This window comes from Lemur catta, chromosome 10 (assembly GCF_020740605.2).
Source record: "Lemur catta isolate mLemCat1 chromosome 10, mLemCat1.pri, whole genome shotgun sequence".
NCBI classification, from domain to species: Eukaryota; Metazoa; Chordata; class Mammalia; order Primates; family Lemuridae; genus Lemur; species Lemur catta.
Genome location: NC_059137.1, coordinates 66347937 through 66366485, shown reverse-complemented (window position 1 = coordinate 66366485; position 18549 = coordinate 66347937). Strand labels below are relative to the sequence as shown.

The 18549-nt window shown below is 42.2% G+C and overlaps 1 protein-coding gene and 1 non-coding gene across 2 annotated transcripts in view; both read left to right on the top strand.

The window, feature by feature from the left end:
- Nucleotides 1-18549, top strand: part of TRPM3 (transient receptor potential cation channel subfamily M member 3) — a 504274-nt gene that overhangs the window by 455474 nt on the left and 30251 nt on the right. The window lies entirely within an intron of this gene.
- Nucleotides 10356-10459, top strand: LOC123646803. The gene has a single exon (XR_006738051.1). It is a non-coding gene; the product is annotated as a small nucleolar RNA U13 (small nucleolar RNA).

Genomic DNA, 18549 nt, shown 5'->3' with positions numbered 1-18549 from the left:
CCTTTGAGAGACAGATCAATAGAGTTTCCTTAAAACTATGTTGAAACTTGTCCTCTTTAGCATGTGCAAAAGTGATCGAAAAATGGGAGTCCACAAGATTTAGAGAAGAATCTATGTATGGCAGTGCTAAATACTAAGCTCACAGTAAAGGGTTTCAGAAAACATTCATGTTTTGTGTCAGTAGGAAAGTAGCAGATAGGGCTTACCAAGAACATGATTAAATAACATTTAAAAATAAGTTTTAAATGAAATATATTTAAATTATTAAATTAATAATTTTAAAACAAAATAGGATAAAATTGGTCATCAAGAAACAGGAATACTCTGTACTCTAAATAGATGCAATTGGCTACAGGTAAGGAAAGATAATCACTACAGGTTGAAAACTAGAGTCACCTGCATGATGTGTAACTCAACCCAAAATGATGTTGAACATTATCTAGAATAGCATTAAAAACAAAATACAGGCTGGACACGGTGGCTCACACCTGTAATCCTAGCACTCTGGGAGGAGGCGGGAGGATCACTCAAGGTCAGGAGTTCAAGACCAGCCTGAGCAAGAGCAAGACCCCATCTCTACTAAAAATAGAAAGAAATTAGCTGGACAACTAAAAAAAATATAGAAAAAATTAGCTGGGCATGGTGGTACATGCCTGTAGTCCCAGCTACTCAGAAGGCTGAGGCAGGAGGATTGCTTGAGCCCAGGAGTTTGAGGTTGCTATGAGCTAGGCTGAAGCCACGACACTCTAGCCCAGGCCCCAGAGTGAGACTCTGTCTCAAAAAAAAAAAAAAAAATACAAGGAGCTATCTTTATCTAATCCAAAGCCGTGGTGTATCTGTGCCTGTGCCTGGGGCACCAAGTATAATTTTGGTCACTGTGCCCCCAGGAAGACATAAATACATTGAGCCAACGAAGAGCAACCCAACCAGTCAAGGAAAATGAATAAAAAGCTGCAAATTGAGGACGGGTCAGAAAAAATAGGGTTCTTCACTTCAGAAAGATAAAACTGAATGTGCCTGAAATATAAGAATTCTGAAAGTGAATTTCTCTGTGGATACAGTGAGCATGACGTGAGTCCCAAATCTGAGTATATTTCAGCCAACGATCCCTTGAAATATGAAAGTGGTAGACTTATGTCAAATAAAATAAATACCATTCTACAGAGTGGGCAGAGAACTTCTGGGTTATATTTCCCCCCAAAGAGATGTTATAGAGAAATAATAGAGTCTCAGAAAGAACTTTGAATTTTTTATCTTTTCAATCATAAAAAAAGGAGACTCACCACCCCCACCCCCAAATAAAGTAGCTGGCTTTTTGTTTCTCCCCCCAAAATAATTTACTTTTGAAAGAAAAGTAAGAGGATGAGGAAAAAGAGGAAGAAGTTGTTTCTGCCATTCAGTGGAGGACCCATTTTATGGAAATGAAATGGATAACTCAAAATGGCACATCATATCAAATTACACATAATAAGCACTGGTGGAGAAGACACCCAGTCTGGTGCTGTGGCAGATACCATTAGTTCTCTGCCCAGATTACCCTCCCTTCCCCCTTTTACTCATCCCCCAGTTTCTGTGTGATTTAATGCTAGGACTCCCACTGTGGACTTCTGATAATTGCTCTTGAGCTATTGGAGCCTCTTTACCACCCAGAGAGTTTAATGTTTTGGGGGCTTTTTTTTTTGTCTGTCCAAGGTGTTTTGTCCTCTGTCACTGCCTGTTGGGAAGGGAAGGATATGGGGAGTATAAAAGCCTTGTTCCCTTGGCTCCTGTTTAAATGGAAAAAACTACTACCTTCAGGACTGCAAAATACCTTCCTAAATGTCACGTGTGATTCATAGTCTGGAGATCCCCATGGGATCAGGCTAAGGCTCAGACTTCAACTGAAATTACACCTTTCTTGGCTTTTTTCCCTTTCCTATTCAGCTTCCTCTGCTTATCCTACCCAGTTTCTCCTTGGAGCACTTCCTTAACTAATCACCTTCACTTGAAGCTTTTGCTTAGGGGTCACTTCTGGAAGAAACCACCCTAAGATAAGCACTCAGGCTCCACGTCTCCTCAGATCCAACCCGACATCTTTTGTAATGGAGGCTCAAGACTCTTCCTTGCAGTGCAGAGCAGGAAGCCACGGGGAGCCCCCCATTATATATACAGCAGATGGCTGATCTAGTCATCTGTATTAGCGAGATGAGGAGATAAGATTATCTCTCTTATTCCAGCTGCCAGAGACTTCATTGCATCTTGTACTTCTTTTTTTTTTTTTTTGAGACAGAGTCTCACTCTGTTGCCCGGGCTAGAGTGCAGTAGCGTGAGCCTAGCTCACAGCAACCTCAAACTCCTGGGCTCAAGCAATCCTTCTGCCTCAGCCTCCCGAGTAGCTGGGACTACAGGCATGCACCACCATGCTTGGCTAATTTTTTCTATATATATTTTTAGCTGTCCAGATAATTTCTATTTTTAGTAGAGACAGGATCTCGCTCTTGCTCAGGCTGGTCTCGAACTCCTGACCTTGAGCGATCCTCCTGCCTCGGCCTCCCAAAGTGCTAGGATTACAGGCGTGAGCCACCGTGCCCAGCCCACCTTGTACTTCTTTAATACTTGAGGTTAATGGCTGTAACTCAAAGCATCATGTTCCTAAGCATCACTGAAAGAAGTCATCCTTAAAGCTTGAAAGTTCATTCTAGCCTTAGGATCTTTTGTTACACCCCATTTCTCAAATCTCTGCTCTGTGTGGAGCAGGAGCTGAAAGGAAATAGGAAGATGTTTAGACATGGTCCTCATCTTTAAAAAGTTTATAATCTAGGCCAGGTGTGAGCAAACTTTTTCTATAAAGGGCAAGATGGTACTGCAGGATCATATAGTCTCTGTTGAGCTATGCAATGTTGCCACTGTACCACAAAAACAATCATAGACAATAAGTAAACTAATGGGTGTGGTTGTGTTTCAATAAAACTTTATTTACAAAAGCAGGAGGCAGGCCAGACATGGCCTATGGACTCTAGTTCTCTTAGCCCTGGTCTAAATCATCCAGTCGTTAAATTGCATTGGCTTCCTTCCCACTGAGTTTAGTTGAGGAATGTGTGAAACCAGAGCTCCAGGATGGACTCAATTTCCATGCCATTTGAAGTTTTCTCCAAATACATAAGATGACACTGCTTTGTGCACTACTTCCCAGGAAAAGTGTTATTCTACTGATAGAATAATGTAGGCATAAATAAAATAGAGCAAAGGAGAAGATGATGTCTGTGGTTATCGTATATAGAATGAAATCATGCTCCCTATGAAATGGGTATGGCTCACAGACCACAAAAATACAGAGGCTGCCAGAAAATCAACTTTATTTTTTATTATAATTCCATTTATTTCCATTTTGAACACTCATCCCCCTGAGCTGGAGAAAAATCACCATCTCAGACTCACCCTTTCTATCTTCCTTGAGGGTAGATTGAGATTGGGGGAAGGGCAGGACGTAGTTGGTGAATCATCTGTTTCCAGCTGAAATATCCATTATTCCAGTCAGTGTGATCACTCAGGCCCAGTGGATTTATGTGGTCCCACCACAGTCCCAAATCCTGGACACTTTCTTGCTCTTGGACCCTGCTACCCCCAATGGAACCTCCAGGGACACCACGCAGCCTAAGCCCACAACGCATGTGCAAGATGGCATCACTCTTGTACACCCTCACGTGTGTGTGCAGACTCTTCCTCCTCCAGCCCTGCTTCTGCCAACACATTTTTATCTAGTCCCCAAATCCTCCTTTCTATTGCCCCTTCTAGAAATACTCTAGGACCCCTGAAAGCTTGGATATTTGGACCACAAAAACAACCAAGAGACTCAAGGACTATTTCTGTGTTCTGCCCCATAAACTTCTTTCTCCTGGGATGGTGGATAGAGCCAGTACCTGCTTGAAAGACAGGAAGGGAAGATGAGTGAGTATTTCAAAATTTTATCCCACCACACTAATTTAACCATCTCATAGGTAAAAACAGGATGCCCCAAATAAAAATAAACTGATAGGCTCCAAGCATGCTAGACATAATTTACAAATTTCAAAGGGATGATTATATATGAGGTAATTATGACCTGATGTCATCATAATCATCTCACAGTGTGGCTACAGGGAATTTCTTAGACTCCCAGAATGGTAGTAGGACTGGCAAATTTCCCCAGAAAGCCTTGTACAATAGATCTGGAACTGGTCCAAATCTACATTGTCCTGTACCATAACTGCTAGTCACATGTGCTATTGAGTGCTTGAGATATGGCCAGTGCGAATGAAAAACTGAATTTTTAATTTTATCTCATTTTAACTAATTGAGATTTTAATTTAAATAGCTGCATGTCACTAGTGGCTACTGTATTGGACAGGTCAGTTTTAGAATATAAAATTCATTTAGAATGTCAGCTCCATGAGAGCAGGGACCACATACATCTACCTTGTTCACTGCTGTCTCTTCAGCATCTCAAACTGTGCCTGGCGCAGTGTAGGAGCTCAGAAAATGAATTAAACTCCTTGAAGCAAAGGATAGAGAATGATGTTGTTATCTGCTTTAAACAATCAATCAAACAAACAAAAAGACTTCAGAAACGACATATTAAAAAACTAGAAAAATCAAAGTGTCTGAAATGTCAGTGAAAATGATGAAAAGGAGTTAAGTTTTTTATAACGGGAGTTTAAAATTTGGATTAAATTAAATGGAGTGATTATAGATTCATGATACACACACATGCACGAGGTGGGAGGAGGAAGAAGAGAGAGAAGTGAAATCAGACGGGATCCTGGAGTTGATAAGTTCTTGAAATGGGCTTAATTTGTATTCAAGAAGAAAATTACAGCCAGGTTCAGGAAATATCCATCAAACAAGTCATTATTCTAGTATATGTGTAGAGATTAGGCAGCTAGAAGGAAGAGAAGGAGGAAAGGTGGGAGACAAGGAAGCAAGGAAGGGGGAGGGTAGAAAAGAAGAAAGAAAGGAGGGCAGGCAGGCAGGCAGGCTGACCACTGGCCCTTGGTTGTTAAGGACAGCATAGGAAGGAGGAGAGAGCCCAGCAGTGGCACCGGATGAGGCCCGTGCAGAGAGCCCTGCCAGCTCTGAGCCATACCACGCTGGAGGTGGTTGCCATGCATCCTGTAACCACAGCCTTTCCAAAGGCACAGTGTTCTGACCAAATGCAAGGAGGCAGATGGTTGATTTCCACTCAAAGCAGAGCGGAGTACAGTACACCCCTTCTGAATAACGTGGCAAGACTTTAACCGATCTGCATTAACAGCAACCAACAAACAGACTGATCTCCACATGGGTTAACTATGAGTATTACATAGATAATCCCAGCAAGGCTCACACATTAATTCTTTTCCCTCAAATGTGACAGAGTCCAAACAAGCCTGCAACCTCAATATGTAGGAGGAAGGAAGGTGCTCAAGATCTTTTGCATGATACTGTCCAGTGGAGCGAATAGCTTCCTGCAGCTAGATTTTGGACCATGTCTGCCAACCGATGTTCGACTGACTTGCTTGGCTTTTGGCCAAATATTTGGCATCCAGAATGTCAGGCCTAAGGTTCAAGATGACTGCTTGCTTGGAAGAAGACCCCAATAACTTCAGGTCAGATGAAGAATGTGGAGTCTTCATCTTAGTGACACACTCAATTCAAGTATATGACATCCACTGATGAGTTAAGAATACAGGAGGCTATTTCTTGACTGAGGCTGTGGTTACGTAGGTTTTCATTTTACACTGGACATATATGTCTTATGAACTGTTCTATATATATGATATATCTCACAACCTAATACAAAAAGGAATAAAGGAGACATCCTGCTATCACATTTTCTAGATTCCAGTTTGAATGGGCTCATTCATTTGATGACATTTACCAAGCACTGCTGTGTGCCAGGCACTGTGCTAGGAGCTGGGGGTTAAAAAGACACATACTTTATTGCCTGGGCTTTAAAGAAAGTTACCAGAAAAGACTGATGAATAAACACATCATTACAAATCAGTGTGATATATATTTCCATAGGGTGATGTATAAGGACTTAGCTCAAAGGAAAGAACACACTTTCATTTGGTGGTAGGGCAGCGGGGACATGGCAAGGCAGAGAAAAGCGAGGGAGAGCAAAGTGTGGTCAGAGAAAGTCTCGTGGAGGTAACAGTTAAGCTGGATCATAAAGGATATTGAGAGTTTTTCAGACAGATAATGAGAGGACATTCTAAACAGAGGGACTATTACGTTCAGAGCCAGAGAGGCGTGACAAAACATGCCCAGTGTGGGCACGTGGGCTTGAATAGAGCAGACACGTGAGATTTCTCCCCTGGGCCAGCCAGGAGTGAGTCTCCAGGTTAGTTCCACGTTCAAGGTACTCCTGAGCCTCCCGTACCTACCCCGGGTTGACAGGTGACATGTGACACCATATTGTCTTTGTCTGATTTCTTATGTATAATCCCCCACTGGACTATATGCATGGGGGGTGGTTTGGGGGTCAGGATCTGTGTCCATCTTTTCCACCATTATTTGAGTGGATGAATGGAGAAGAGATTTGAAAGGCAGATTCTTACAAAGGGCTTTTTATGCCAGGCGAAGGGATTTGGATCTTTTCTTACGGGAAATTCACAGCTCACCTCACGGGAGCCCCTTCCTCAGTGAGGGCTCTGGTTTATGGAATTCACAGGTGTGACCGAGGACTGCAGAGACTGTGGCTGGAGAATATGCAACCGTAATGCGCATTTCAGGGCAACCACATAAGCCATAGAAAAGCCTTTTGTTTGGAGTAACAAGCTTCTCTTTTAGGAGTCAAAACATCCCCTGAACAGGTTAAACCTGCTGACTCTTCTCCCCTTAGTGAAATATTAGACTCTTTCCTCTCAACCCCCCAAATAGCTGAACTCAGCACCCAAGGAAGGGGCGTTGACATGGGGACAGGTAATGTGGAAACTGGCGGCTCAGCCTAGGGGGGTGGACTTTGAGCAGCCAGAGTCCACAGGAGGCCACCGAGTGTCTGGAGGGCAGGGAAAGTGCGACAGGGAATGGGGAGGCTTCAGAAATAGATGTTCAGGCAGAAACGACTTTGCCTACATCGCACTTTTGCCAAGGGTCCTGGCAGATGCCCAGCTTGCCTCCAAACACCACCTTCTACATGGCCTGCAGTGAGCTCTGATGCCTGGACTTAAATATCAGGATGACCTGAAGTTCCACAGGCCTCAGTCTCCCTTGGTTCAGTCTACAGCACAGCTAGACTGCAGCCAGGTTTCTCCTCCCCTACGTGCAGTCTCTCCCTTTCTGGGAGACTCACAGAGGTACAGAGGAGAGAAAGGAAGAGAGAGGAGAGGAGTTAACGCATCCATGTCCCACCCTCTCTCACCTTTTCCTTTTTTATCGTTAGTTCATCCACATCAAAAACCTATTCTCTAGGAAACTCAAAGGTCTGAAAGGCCCCAGGACAGACGAGAGAAGCTGGAGCACTCTCAAGAGGCTTTCTTGTGACCACAAAACAATCTCCCACGGTTAAGGTCTTCCTCACTGGTTCTCATCCAGAGACAATTGTGCCCCGCCCCCAACGTCTACCCAGCAAGGAGACATTTGGCATTTCTAGGAAGTATTTTGGCTGTCACAGCTTGAGGGATGCTAGTGGCATCTCGTGGTGGAGGCCGGATGCTGCTAAACATCCTACAACGCACAGGGCAGCCTCTCCAAACAGAGACGCAGCCAACCCTAAGTGCCAGTGTGCTGAGAGTGAGGAAACCTGGCCTGTCAGAGTCCAAAACTCAAGTCCTTATTGCTGCTTCTCAAAGAAAAATGTCGCAATGTGGTTGCCTCAACATGTAAAAAGTCCTAAAGGGCAGATATGAGAAGGCCCCAAGTCCTCACAAACTAAATCCAGGCTCAGACTGCCCCGGGTCCCCATTTAGCAGCCCTTTGAGAGTCCCCCAGCATGGCCGTCCGCTCTGCTCACTCTCTCTTCAGACCAAAGACCAAGTCAGGGCATCGCGCAGTGACGGTGTCTGAATGGTCATTGTGACAAACACCAACAGGTCCTGTCACGTGCTCTTGGGCACCAGTTTTGGATAGAATAAATCCAGCTGTCATTACTACGAAGAATGAGAAGAACCCAGAGGCCTTCATCCATTTGGAATTCACAAGTATTTTGCTGATGCAAGTGAAACCTAGCAAACTGCAAAACTTCCCTTCCAACTTTGAATAGTCTTTTCTTTCTTTCTTTTTTTTTTTTTTCTGATAGAAAAGCATCATCATTCATTGACAAAGAAAGTGGTGGGAGTGATTTCAGACATCCTGGTGAATCAGTTCAGTCAATCCAGCTCATCAATTGGAATGAAACAGACTCAATCGTTGTATTTACTGACCAACTTAATGCCACTGAGCCAAATTCAAAACGGCTTTTCAACATTCACTGGAGCCAGCGTGTCTCCCCCGAGTAGACCATGGGCTAGCTTCACAAAATCACAGTCCCTGAGGCCAAGGGATGAAGTCTGTTGCATGCCCTTTTTAATATTCTGAACAAGGGCTTCAGAAGTAAAATGTCACTGTGAGCTGAATGGTTACAGTACTGTTACAGGAAAGCCAGTTGCTGACAAGTACTTCAAAGTCACTTAGGCCACCTGAGGAACATAATGTTCAGCCACCGAAGGAACTATATACGGTGCATGCGGTTCTATTCTACAGCAAATAATTGAATATACAGGGCGGGGGACACCTCTATCAAACAGGTCAGGCGCTAAAAGACTGGGTCCTTTTCAGTGGATTTAAGATTATAAACCCTATCAGGAGTCTACATAAGATAGCCAAGTGCTGCAAATGTCACTGCTTTTTGCAAAATGTACAGCAGTTGTGCTTAAGCACATTGTATTGAATATAGGGAGGCCTGAGTTCTCCATTAACTATCTAGTGTGTTACAAAGGCTGCCTCTTGGGTTTCTTGAGTTTCTTGTGACATTTCTAGGAAAAGGAAGTCAATTAACATTTGTTAAGATCCTATTACAGTGGCTGGCACCAGGCCAGGCACATGATAGACTGTGACTCATCAGTCCCGATTTGCTGTTGATGTACATACAGAGCAGAGGTGAAAGAACTTGCTTACAACACACAGCCACAAAGCGGCAGAGGCTGCACTGGAACCCAGGCCCCTCTGACTCCTGGGCCCACGCTCTTAATTTCTGCGTTATAACAGAGGGCTGCTTCCATCTGACTCCAGAGACTTGCTCTTTTCTCTGCACCTCACTGCGGTACCTGGACCATTTCATGCATTTATTTACTTACGAACCCTTATCAAGGGCCCCATTGGTCACTAGCGAGAGGGCGATAAGAGATACCCTGGCATTCCGTGCACAGTGGTTACTGTTTGCTAGGGGTGTGGGGGGTAGGCAGGAAGGAGACAGACAATAGGTAAATAAATGAACCACATACTTTGGGGTGGTAGAAACTTCCATGAAGAAAATAAATCCAACGAGTAGGATAGGGAGTTACTGGGATGAGGAGTTAAGGGTACAGTTTTATGTAGGATGGTCAGTGAAAGGCCTTGAAGAGATAACACTGAGTTGAAATGTGAAAAATGAAAATAGGTGTGACAAGAGCGGGGGGAAAGAACATTCCAGACAGAGAGAACAGCAATTGCAAAAGCCTTGTGGTAAGAATGATCTAGAAGTGTTTGACCAGGATCAAAAAGAATGCCAGTGTGACTGGTATTTAAGATCTGTGGCAGCTAAAGTTGGTATAACATGTCATGCATTCAAATATGTGGTTTAATTTTAAATTAGGACTGGATTTAAGGACAGAATTAGCAACTCTGCAACTATTCAGGAAAGAGCACATCGCCATAGTAGGGTAGAGGGAGGGGAGAGAATCTCCCAGAAGCCAGCGGTTTCCAGCATCAGGAAAGGAGCTGCCTCCACTGTCGGAGCCTTCTTGTGGCCTCCCAGAGGGTTTCTATGGCATTGAGGTAGTGACACCTTGGATAGTCTCAGAAGCACCCAGCATGGATGAATTAGACACTGTAGCATGAAAAATACATCGTACCTCTCAAGAGGAGATTCATCTGTCTCTACAAGTATGTCAAAATGGCGTCCATCACAAAAACTGTGAGCCTCTTAGTAATGCAAACAAGAATGCAGCACTTGCAAATGAGATATGGCCCATCAGTGGGTCAGAAAATTACAAATTGGGAAGAGGCAGCTAAAAAGTATTAGCCCCAAGATGTCAGCAACGCTGCACAGGATGTAACATACTCAGGGGAAAAAAATCTTACAGAATAGTCTGCTTTTGGAAGTCATCGTTAATCCAACAACAGTTCACAGTGGTGGAGTGCCTGGTGTGGGTAGAGAACTCAGTTAAAAATGGTTTGAGATCCTTTTGCAGTTCATAAGCGTGATGATTGTGTTTTCACATGCCTGTGTGAGATGTGCCTCCCTCAAACCTTGTTACCACGTCAGCACATTTCTTGTCTGACGTGGAATAAAAGGAAAAACAAAAAACAAAACAAAGAATGGTTTGAGTTAGTGTGACACGGACAGCCCAAGACAGAGCCAAGAGTCAGGCACCGAATCCCAGTTCTGTCATCTCTATTAACCAAGTGACCTTACAGAAGTTACTGGAACTCTCTGTTCTTCAGTATTCTTAACAGATTGGGGACAGTAAGGAGGTCTGCCTGGGTGTGCCTCCCACACAGGAACACTGCTAAGAAAAAGAGCATTCCTTCCCAAACGAGCATGATAAGCCCAAGAAATACAGGAGTTCATGCATATTATTTTATTTATGATGAAGCTAAAATCTGAATTAATGTCAGGTTGCAATGTATTCAAAGAAAAACATTAATAAATAATAGCACTGGTAATTTGCAGATGCGCCAAATTAATGAAAGTGATACCCAAAGACCAAAGTTTGGGGAAGAGTGAAACAAAAGGCACAATGTCATGGGCTACTCAGAGATCGGGTGTTATTGGTAATAACAGTGGAAGGATGAAGTGGAGGCATCTGTAGGGTTGAGCCCAATAAAGCTGAAGTTTGCAATGCTGTTGTTTCTTCCAGACCCTTCCAGCAGGGAAGCCAGCTCCAGACAGATGCAGGAGCCTTCACTAGTCCACACAGTGAGGTGCCTTCTAGGTGCCTCTACTCCATCGTGTTGGTTCAAAGCCAAGCCCATTGAAACAACTAAGCCAAAACAAGCAGTCTCAAATGGCACGCTTCTCTCTCTTCATAGCAAAATAGAAGCAAGGTATTATGCTGCTGCTCCTCATGAAAAATCATGACTGTGTTTCCCCCACTGTGTCAGCCTTCCAGCCAATCTGAAAGTCATTCCGGGCAGCTAACCCAATTATTCATCCATTCATGGATTCAGCAAATATTTGGAACCGACCCTGTACAGGCAGTATTGCTATGTACTGGGGTTTAGTGATGAATGAAACCGACGAAGCTCCTGTCTCCTTGGGAGCTCACAGCATAGTGGAGGCATCGGATATCAAACCCAGAATCACACAGATAAATACTTGATCATAAGCTCTGATGAGTGTGTGATCAAGAAATACAGAGTGCTACAAGAACATCTGGCAAGGAGACATACTGGGGACTCAGAGAAAGGCTCTCCGAGCAAGTGACTTTTAAGTCGAGCTATGCAAAATAAGCAGGAGTTTGCCAGGCAAAAGGTAGAAGAGTCCAGGGAGGGGAAACAGTCTGCGCCAAGGCCCTGAAGCAGCAGGGAGGGCAACTCTTCCTGCCAGTAACTGAGTGAAGACCAACAGGGTGGACACATAATGTGCGAGGAAGAAACTGGTACAGAATGAAGCTGGAGAGGCAGATGAGGGCCAGGTTGTGCAAGGCCTTAAAAGGATTTAAATGATCTCCTACGTTCCATGGGAGCCCTAGGAAGGATTTTGTGCAGGAATTGAGTTGGTGGTTTTGTTGGCGGTGGTGATGGTGTGTGTGTGCATGCTTGTGTTTGTGTGTGCATGTGACATCAATCACATGGCTTAACCTACATTTCAGCATCAATCCAAGGGTTACCAATAGGCATTTTTGAGGGCTCAGCACACACCAGATCCTGTAGATTAGGAGCTGGCAGGTTCAGTTTGCCCTAATGTGCTGGCTACGTGGACCTGAACCCAGCTCCTGGCTATGAGATAAAGTGATTGGACTTAAATTATAGCAGTGGTAGTCTTGACTGGGGCACAGCACGGCCTCCAGATTTTGGAAATTTCATCTTGGAAATTCGAAGGGTGTTTTTGCTTGCCCTTCCTGATTGGGGTTGGGGGCACCACTGGCATTGAGTAGCCAGGGCCCAAGTCGGTGTGTGTCCTGCAGTGCACAGGACACTCCCACAGTGAAAGCGTTGTTCTTTGTCCACACGGCTTTCCAGTGTCCCAACAGAGATTCACGTAGGTGAAAAACCTGGTTATAATTATCTGAGCCTAACTCCATTTTACTTTTAAATGCGCAATATTTTTGCGAGTTTTTAATAAGTCCTGAATTTTTCCAGGAATGAAACCACCATGAAAATTGAGGGAGAAGGTATTTTGTTTGCTTTGGAACTTTCCCCTGGGTTGTTTGGCATCTCAGGAAATCAACTCACCAATGACAACGCTGCTCCTTGTCTTTGAGCCTTATATTCGTCTGCATTTGTGTCTGTCTTATCCATGGGAATTCTTCATTTAGATGTAAGCATCTGACCACTTCACTACGGCTTGTGGAATAGTCATGCCTGAGATTTTGTATATTGAAATAGATATTTTATTATAAATCATATTCCTTTTATTTCTCCTGTATATTAAAACTACAACTGCATATTGATTTTTCTGTGATTATGTGTACAGGTAAATTATACCATCTACAAATTTCATTTCAGAAGAGGAAAGGAGGCAGTAGAAAATATTTATTATGAAAAAGATGTGCTGGGTCTGATAAGATTGAAAACAACTGAACAAGCCTGTTTAGTGCTTCCAAGTGCTGTGATTTTAGGAATCTAGCTAGCTACTTACTATCTTCAGATGGTCTCTTGGTAACTTTAACATATGAGAATTCTGTGTCAAATTTTCTATTTGTTAAATAATGTAGCAAGTTATCAAGACTAATATCACCAGTGAGGAGTCATCTTGGTATAATTTACAGGCTGCTATGACACAATGAGAAAGGCATTTCAACTTTGTGATATTCTTCCCAAAAACTCATTACCCCAGCCTAATCACGAGAAGAAAAAAATAATCAAACTAACTCAAAATGAGTGACTTTCTACAAAATATCTGAGCAGTACTTCTCAAGACCATCAATGTCATGAAAAACAAGGGGAGACTGAGACACTGTCACAAACCAGAAGAGACTAAGGAGACAGGATAATAAAATGCAATGTGGGATCCGGGAAGACAGGAAGGATTTTATGGAAAACTAATGAAATTTGAAGCCAGTCCGGAGTTTAGTTAATAGTCATGTAAGAATAGTAATACACAAATGTAAATTCTTAGTTTTGGCAAATGCGCAATGGTTATGTAAGACTTTGACATTGACGCTGGCTAAGTAAGGGTTACACAGAACAGGAGTAACTCTCTGTACTATCTCTGCAACTTTCCTGTCTGAAATTATTTAAGTTTTCTTAAAGTCTGGTTTCTTTTTAAAAAAAAAAAAAAGGCATAGGAAAGCAGTAGGAATCCCACATTTGAACATAACTTAAGGAATTTTTCTAAAGATATAAAATCACCATCACATGAAAAGACAATTAAAGTAGAAGAAACATTGTATCTTTCCTGAGCTCTCATGCTCCAGGGTCAATATACAAAGAAGACGAGGACAGCACGCAACTGCTGCCAGCTAACCTAAGGCATCAGGTCCCCAGGGAGTACACAAATGCCAAGAGATGTGGCAGACCCGAGGACACGGAGTGGGCGGCCAATCAGATGAACTGAGCCAGGCCATGAGGAGCAGAGGGACGTTGCCGGCAACACAGAAAGGCTGATTGACAGAAGCAAAAAGGGATTAATAAACAGGCTATTCTTGGGAAAAGTTTGTCAGGCAGTGATGAGATGCCAGGGTAATAAAAACAACACTAGCAAATACCTAAATAGCACTTTCTACATATCAAGCACTGTGCTGTATGTCTTACGGCTGCTAACTCATTTAATCCCCACAATAATCCTATCAGATAGGATTATTGCCCCTGTGTTTAGTGGGTAAGGAAACTGAAGCACAGAAAATATTACCTATGTATTATACAGAACCCTATGAAATTGCCATTTTTGTAAGTCAACAGTGGTCTATTCTCAGAAAGTTCATATAGTTCATATTTAACCTAATCAGTAATTTGTACACAGCTATTTGAGAGGCAGAGCTGGACTCTGAACCCTGGCAGCTGGCTCAGAAGCCGGGGGCTCTGAGCCTCCAAGCTATGGGGCCTCTCCCAGGACTTACTGAGTGTTCCCTGCGTGGCAGGCACTGTGCTAAAGCCTTATGTGTATCATGAACAACTCATTTGTCTTCGTAACAGCACTCTTAAAGTAGCTGCGAATATCGCCTAATTTATAGTTGGAGAGACTAAGACCTCCTTAGCTACTAAGATGGAGCTTATATAAATGGCAGAGCTGAGGTTTGAACCCACCTCCACTGGTTCCAGAGCCTGGGTCCTGTGTTCTCTGTCTCTTGTGTGTTCGTAGGTCTGGCAGAATTTGGACTGAGACGGGCTTTTGCTGGAGATCAACAGTCTGGAGAGGAGAGACTTTTCCTGCCAAACCTCCAGACAGATGCTATGGGCTTTGCATTTGGCAGGACACACGGGGGAGACATTTTCTGGCCAGCCGAAAATGACTGATACTGTTATTCAGGTGGAATAGAACATTTACCTCATAATCTCTTCAAAGATAAGCAAGGTAGCTTCCAATTAATAAAGGTGAAAAAAATAAAAAAATGAGCAAGGAAATGAAAGAGAGAATGAAAGACAATAAAGCAAAAGGAAAGAAAGAGAATGGGAAAGATTGAAAGATCTTGGAATATCTCCATGCTGGAGATATTTGGAATCAGTATTGTATTTTGTTTGCAATTAAATAGCTTTTCCCCACTCTCAAATGATTCACTGACCATTCAATGGACATTCAGTATCTGGATCTGTTTCCTCCAGTAGTTAAGGGGTCATGTCATAATGGCCCAATATTCAATCTACTTAATTTAGCCTAAGATTCTCTCAGGTAGAGAGAAAAAAAATAATGACTGTTGCTCTCCCAGCAAATCTGCTTTTAAAAATATCATCTAATAAGAAGAACCCAAATTTTACTAATCTTAAGTACCAAGTTTTAATAAATCTGAATTAGCCAAATAATCTGAATTATAAAGTTTAAAAATGCAATTCCATTATTTTTACATGTGTACAATATCTTAAGTTAGGCTAGCTATGGATTGCCCAGCAAGAAGATTCTACAAAAATACAGAGTCCCAGAGTCTAAAGTAACTCCAATCTTGAGCATGAAGTATTTCAGACTAACATATGCACACAAAGATGGAAGTAACCTTAAATTTATCTCTTTAAATCTCAAAATAGAGCAAATTAATTGCTCATGCACCAACATTCTGGGTCAGTTCCATGGAAACATACCTTAGACTGGAGATAGACCTAAACAAAGCAGAAGCAAAAATACATCAATTAATCAATTATGTGAAAAGAACACTGCCATGAAGATATTATTGGCACCGCCTTGCCCACCTGGCCCTGTATACCTGCCATTGTTATTAGAATTCTATGAGAGCAAATCCATCTCTTGAATTTTGAAACCCACAAACATGATTGTGAACATCCATTTTTTTTTTTTTACTAAGTCTGAACTGGACACACGGTAACATCTTGATTGATCTCAGATGCTAACACATAGACTTCCACCAAGAGATAAAGCCAAATCCCTTTGCTTTATATTCTGAAACTCAATGTCTGGTTCCTGTTATAATCTGGGACCAGTTGGAGCAGTGCATATCCATGGCAACCGTTGATATAACTGGTTCTTTCAATCACCTAGTAACACAAAATAATAGGCCATTCTTTGTGACACACAGCAAAACAAGATTTTGTTTTGTTCATTGCTTGTATAAGTTTTATTTTATGCTTGTCCTTACCCTCTTCTTAACAGAGATCCTACTGCAAACCCAGCCCTACTATGCTGAATGATGCTATTGGCCAGGGTATGTGCAAATAGCTATGCTTAAGCAGGCTGCTTACTCTTGGGCCCATGCACACTGTCTAGCGAAATGGAAAGGTCTCTGTTTCCATGGATTAAAAACAGACTCAGAACAAACAAGACCTGAAAAGGACTTATATTGAGCTTTGAGGCTATGGCATAAATCACCTTGTCCAACACAATATAAATGATACTTCCCAGCCTGAAATTGTTTATGCCCCTTCCAAAGAGTATCAGTGTACTCATTTCCAAAGGAATTATTGGACAGTAGTTAAAATGAAGACTGGGCTTTTTAGTTTCTTTCATTATGTTTGTGGTGATAAGTTTTCCACTTACATAGAATATATTGTCAACATAGAGGTGTTTCCAAAGTAAGCATGTTGGCCAAAATCACTTATGGTTAAACTTACCCTCAAAAGCCTTTAAAATGTGGAAAGAGTACTACTTATAAATGTCACTATTTGAGAATGACTGACCCAAACAAAAGAAAGGAACATAAAGAAAGTCTAAATGCAAAGATCTGGATGTTCAAACCCTTCTGCCAGCCAGGTGCAATGGCTCACGCCTGTAATCCCAGCACTTTGGGAGGTGAGAGCCAACTCTACAAAAAAATGTAAAAATCAACCAGGTGTAGTGGTATGTCCTTATAATCCTAACTAGTGGGAAAACTGAGGCAAGAGGATTGCTTGAGCCCAGGAATTTGAGGTTGTAGTGAGCTATGATCATACACTGCACACTCCAGCCTGGGTGACAGAGCAAGACTCCATCTCTAAAATAAATAAATAAATAAAAACCTTCTGCCTTTAAGATAACCTCGAACTCCTCACCATGAGAAATAGCACAATGTGGTTGTTGAGATGATAAAATCTTAGGTTTGAATCCAGGCTCTGCCTCTTACTAGCTGTGTATTCTTGGGCAAAGTACTTGCCTCTTTGTGTCTCAGTTTACTCATCTGTAAAATGGACATAATAGTACCCACCTCATATTTTTTATGAGTTGAAATTTATAAGTATGCAGAATAATGCCCCTGGAATATGGCAAGTGTTTAATATGTGTTTCTGAAACAAAAATTTTGAAAAGTAAATGAATGGGTCAAAAATCCTTCCTGTAGGATTTATGCCATTTTGTCTTAAAGAGCAGCCTCTATAATCTTAATACCCTTTTTAAAATGTGTTTGTTACTATGATGATGAAATGAGATACTACATCTGTGAAAGCACCTGGCAGAAAACTGACGTGTCCATCTCTAGGATGGTTGTAACCAAAAGTGTTTTCTAGATAATTATAGATGCTTGCTGTGCTTGAGCTGGAAATTTCTTTCATCAGATCCATATCAAGCCTGTTCTTTGAAAGAGAAAAACTTGTCCATCTTCCTCATGTTTGTGCATGCTGGCATGTCCTATTGTGGCCCCAGTGAACAATTATCACTCTCATTCCACTGGACGCCTGAAGTAGAATTGCATCTTACCTACAGATTTCATCATAGTCAGTTCACACATACAATGCACGCATGAGGCTACTCCCCTATATCTTATTAGTTAACTAGAAGTCAAGCTGGACTTGACCCCATAACTTTCTTTTAGCTCTTTGCTCTTCTCTCTGTTCTGTCTCCTCTGTGTGTGTTTGGTGTGTGTGTGCTTGCATGTATTTGCATGACCTTGAGAATGCAGCACAGAGCCTGGACATTGGCTGTCCCATCTTTACTAACTAGTTACACAAGATGTAGGGAAAAGAAGACAGAACATTCTTTTATAAACTCCCCCAGTTTGGTCCCCAGGTTTGCACGAGTACTGATCTATCAGAGCCCGGCAAAAAGCTTTTGTTTCACAATTAGGCAAGGGATATCAGTGGGAAAAGCCTAACTCGTTTTCTTTTCTTTTCTTTTTTTTTTATTTCCCAACTTGTTTTCTTTCTATGCAGGACTCAGAAACTAGCCAATTTTTATACTGCTTGTGGTTTCATTTTAGGATTTTCCCACAGGTCTATTCAGACCGACTTGGCCAAAGGAAATGCCACTCACAGCATTGTTCAGAATGGCACTACATGAAGCATTAGCTTATTAAAAATGTGACAGCCATATTTTAAAAAGAGAAATGTAGGTCAGCTTTCACATGTCACCAGTTTGTACTCTGGAGTATTTGTGTGATGGCAAAGTGAAGCCATCTTATTTTCAAATACTCTAATGAATATGATCCACTGAGTTGATCTTTGGGTGTGTGTGTGTGTGTGTGTGTGTGTGTGTGTGTGTGTGTTCCAGACCAAAAAGAAAAATTCAGATTTTTTGCAAACCATCTATTTCACTTAAAAAAAAAAAGGAGCAACCTTCCTGCCTTCATGAAGAAGGCAAATGAGAATTTAAATCTACCCTTTCTCTTCACATACTTTATGATGAACATGCACACT